General features: G+C 41.6%; 1 protein-coding gene across 4 annotated transcripts in view; it reads left to right on the forward strand.

The window, feature by feature from the left end:
- Positions 1–5,000, forward strand: part of arid4a (AT-rich interactive domain 4A) — a 52,248-nt gene that overhangs the window by 20,151 nt on the left and 27,097 nt on the right. The window lies entirely within an intron of this gene.

The following is a 5,000-nucleotide window of genomic DNA, read 5'->3' on the forward strand; positions in this document are numbered from 1 at the left end:
TATATTTATGTTTGTGTTTGTATTCATGTCCAGCCAAAAGCTTTGACACACCTTCTAATTTAATGGTCCCGCTTTATTTTTTTACTATTTGCCTTGTAGACTTTCACTGAAGGCATCAAAACTGTGAATGAACACATATGGTATTATGTAGCATGTAAAGAAAAAATTGTTAAATGACTGCAAATTTATTTTGTATTTTTGTTTCCTCAAAGCAGCCACCCTATTCTTTGTTGACAGCACTGCAAACCCTTGGCTTTCTCTCAGTGAGCTTCATGATGTAGTCACCTGAAATGGTTTTCGCTTCACAGGTGTGCTTTGTGAGTTTATTTGTGGAATTTCTTGCCTACTTCATGGGGTTGGGACCATTAGTTGTGTTTTTCAGAAGTCAGGTTGGAACACACCTGACAGCCCTATTTGACAACTGGTTGAATTCATGTTATGCCAAGAACTAATCAGCTAAGTAAAGAGAAGTGACAGTCCATCATTACCTTAAGAACTGAAGGTCAGTCAGCCAGGAAAAATGCAAAACCTTTGAATGTTTCCCAAAGTGCGGTTTCAAAAACCATCAAGTGCAATGGTGTAACTGGCTCACATGAGGACCGCCCCAGGAAGGAAAGACAAAGAGTCACCTCTGCTCGTAGGATAAGGTCATCCCAGTCACCTGCCTTTCAATCAGATAAATGCCACACAGAGTTCTAGTAGCAGACATATCTCTACATCAACTGTTCAGAGGAGGCTGTGCCAATCAGGCATTTATGGTTGAATAGCTTCTAAGAAACCACTACTAAGGAAAAGCAACAAGCAGAAGAGATTTCTTTGGGCCAAGAAACCCAAGGAAACGACATTAGACCAGTGGAAATCTGTGGTTTGGTCTGATGAGTCAAAATTTTCAATCTTGGGTTCCACCCGCCATGTCTTTGTGCTACTCAGAAAAGGCGAACGGATGGTCTCTACAAGTATGGTTCCCACCGTGAAGTATGGAGGAGGAGGTGTGACACTGTTGGGGATTTATTCAAACCTGAAGTCACACTGCATCAGCGTGGTGACCACAGGATTCTGCAGCACCATGTCATTCCGTCTAGTTTGCGTTTAGTTGGACCATCATTTATTTTTCAACAGGAAAATGACCCCAAACACACCTTCAGGCTGTGTAAGGGCTATTTGACCTAGAAGGAGAATGATGGAGTTCTGCGTCAGATGACCTGGCCTCCAGCCACCTGACTCAAACCTAATCGAGGTGGTTTGGGATGAGATGGACAGCAGAGTGAAGGCAAGAAGGCCAACAAGTACTGAGCATCTCTGAGAACTCCTTCAAGATTGTTTGAAAACCATTTCAGGTGACTACTTCATGAAGCTCAGCAAGAGAATGCCAAAAGTGTGCAAAGCAGTAATCAAACAAAATGGTGGCTTTTTTGAAGAATCTAAAATAATACATGTTTAGATTTTTCACAATTTTAGACTGACATGATGCCACCAATTCACACCACCTCTGAAAGGGGAAACCATGACTGAAAAAGAAAAATGGAGTGAAATGCCTGAAATTAGCAAAAGAACACAAGAATTCGGCAGAGGAAGAGTGGTAAAGTGTTTGGACCGATGAGTCCCAAGTTTTAAGTTCGGCGACAAGCAAGTAGTGTATGTTTGACAGTGAGGGGGCGAGATAAGGTAATGAGTGTCTCTTGCCACAAGTTCATCACAGAAGGGATCGTGTTATGGGGTGCCATTTCAGCATCGGGAACAGGTGACTTAGTGAAAATTGATGGCATCATGAATAAGAAAGGATACCACAACATTCTGGTGAGGCTCAGAGTACCATCTGGGAGTTGTTTTATTGTGGCTGGATTCCCCCCCCCCCCCCCCCAAGAGGACAGTGACCCTAAACATTCTTCTAGCTATTGCCAAAACTGCCTGTGACATAAGGAATCTTCCCCACTGTGGGATGAATAAAGGTTTATCTTGTCTTATATAACCTTAATCTGTCGCAACATTGAAAATTCTGGACTGGCCCCCTCAAAGTCTGGGCCTCAACCCCATGTAGCAAATTGGGGTAAGTAGTAAAACTGGACAGATCTAATGTACATTCAGAGGAAAGCCTTTGGCTTGAAATGCAGAAGGCATGGGATAACATTAGTGCTGAAGTCCTCAAGAAATATATGGACATTATCCCAGAGAGATTTGCTGCTATATTTGCTACAAAAGGTGGACAAACCAAATATTAAAGATAAAAGTGGATAACAACAGTATGACTCAGTTCGTCTGATATTTGTTTTGCTCAGAGCAACCGTCTGCATTTTTCATGAAAATAATGAAATTTAATCATATTAAAGAGGCAAAAAGGTCAATATTTCCATATCTGTAAGGTGTTCTAATAATTTAAGCAACCACTGTATGTATGTATGTTGGTATGTTTGAGTATTTGTGTGTATGTATGTATATATGTATATATAAATGTCAATACATGTATGTTTATATGGATATGTCAATACATGTATGTTTATATGGATATACATGTTTATGTATGTTAATATGTATATACATGTATGTGTGTATGTTAATATGTATGCACATGTATGTGTATGTTAATATGTATGCATGTATATATGAGGTGTATGTATGTACGTGTGTATATACGTTTGTGTGTATGTATATGTAGGTATACATAGCTATACGTGTATATGTATTTATGTGAAAGTGTGTACATATTTAGGTATGTATTAGGGGTGCAACGAAATATTTAACTCATGAAATGAAAAAACAAAACAGGGCTCACGATACAAAACCATACAAAATGATCATTAAAGAAAATCAGAAATGCAAAAATCAAACATTATTTATTTTCTTCCTTAATATGCAGACATACAAATTATTGCTGCGTCAGTAAAAAACAAAAATGCTCTTCGCTTTGGAAACAAAAATTGTTATTTTTTCCCTTTAGAATTTACAATACAAACATCAAATTTAAATTAAATTGCTTTGTTGAGGACAACTTCATTCTTGAATGAGAAGGAAAACAAATATTAAATAATCCTCAGGTCTGCAGTCTAATATAGATCTATAATGTCTGACCTCAGTGAACTGTAATATTTAGCCTTCAGCAGGTGCATATTCCTCTGTCATGTTAGCAGTGCCCGCCACAGTGTACGGTGTTGGCACACAGATTTTGTTTTATCCACAATTGTCTCACCGTTGCCTTGTGTTTTACACGGGAAGCCAAAGTAAGTCCACACAACCGATTTGTCTGATAGAGCATCCGTTACTTGTTCGACCTCGTCTTCCTCCATTTAGAAATACCTGTTTTGCTTCTTCGGTGCTGCTACAGTGTTCCTCTTCTTCTTGTAATACAGTAGGCGAGAGGGTCAAATATCATCAGTGGTTGTGGTGCGCGGTGCCACTTTGCATTGTTTTTTCTTTTTTAGATGGATTTTTATTTTGTGCGTCTTTGAATTTTATTTCGTCATTTTTTTATTTTGTGACGTGAAATTTCACCCCTAGTATGTATGTGTGTATGTATACTTAAAAAAATAAATCTCCCTCTCACCCTTGTAGGGTGGTTCTGTGTCCTTAACTAGAGGCCTGGGAGCTTGAGGGTTCTAAGCAGTATCTTAGCTGTTCCTAGGACTGTGCTCTTCCGGATTGAGGTTTCAGGTGTTGATCCTGGAATCTGGTGGAGCCACTCTCCCAGAGTGCTCCTACTTCACGAGGACCATGTCAGCCTTGATCTTCCACATCAATTCTAGCTGTTCTTTTAAACCCTGGTACTTCTCAATCTTGTGTTCTTTCTTCCTGATGTTGGCGTCAGCTGGTATTGTCACATTTGTCACCACTGACCTCTTCTGCTGTTTGTCCACCACTACTATGTCCAGTCAGTTTGCTAGTAGCTGTTTGTCAGTCTGGAAGCTGAAGTCCCTCAGCATCTTAGCCCTGTTCTTGACCTCTTTTGGTTGTATGTCCCATTGGGATTTGGGTACTTCTAGTCAGTACAGATATGTGTTTCTGTACACTGTCTTGGCACTTGGTTGTGCCTCTCCATGTATACTTTTGTGGCTAACATCTTACACCCTGCTACTATGTGTTGGGACTGTCTCAGGAGCATCCTTACATAGCCTGCACCTTGGGTCTGATCTGGTGTTGTTGACCTTGGCCTTTATGGCTCTTGTGCTTAGGGCCAGCTCTTGTGCTGCCATAATGAGTGCCTCTGTAGCATGTTCCAGCTTTTGGTAGGTCCTCTTGAGGTCAGCCAGTTCCTCCGTCTGGTAGTTGCACATGCAGGGGCTTGTCCGTCCACATCTGCACCTCTCCTTCCTCACTCTCATCGGGTTTCAGCTGTCTGAGGCATTCACTGAGCAGCTTGTCCTCAGTGGCCATCTTCTTGATGTACTCTTGGATTATCGATGTTTCATCCTGGACAGTGGCTCTGATGCTCACTAGTCCTTGTCGTCCCTCTTTCCGCTTGGTGTACAGCCTCAGGATGCTGGACATAGGGTGAAACCCTCCATGCATGGTAAAGAGCTTTCTGGTCTTGACGTCTGTGGCTTCTATCTCCTCCTTTGGCCATCTTATGATTCAAGCGGGGTATCTGATGACTGGCAGTGCGTACATGTTGATGGCTTGGACTTTGTTTTACCGTTCAGCTGACTTCTCAGTACTTCTCTTACATTCTGGAGGTATTTGGTAGTGATTGACTTCCTTGCTGCCTCCTCATGGTTTCTATTAGCTTGTGGGATCCCAAGGTGCTTGTGGGATCCCAAGGCGCTTGTGGCTGCTCTTGGAGTCCCCTATATTCCCTTCTGGTAAGTCGACCCCCTTCAGTTCTGATCATCTTCCCTGTCCTGCATACCATCTGCCCATATTTGTCCATTCTTAATGACATCCCTATGTCATTGTTGCTGTAGATCCTGTTGGTGTGGATTACTCAGTAAATTTCTCGCTCATTCCTGGCGTACAGCTTGATGTAGAGCAAGTGGCTGATAGTTGCCCCGTTTTGGAATTGGTATCGGTAT

The sequence above is a fragment of the Aulostomus chinensis genome, chromosome 17 (assembly GCF_037954235.1).
Source record: "Aulostomus chinensis isolate RoL2024-O1b breed Wild chromosome 17, RoL_Achi_v1.0, whole genome shotgun sequence".
In the NCBI taxonomy this organism is placed as follows: domain Eukaryota; kingdom Metazoa; phylum Chordata; class Actinopteri; order Syngnathiformes; family Aulostomidae; genus Aulostomus; species Aulostomus chinensis.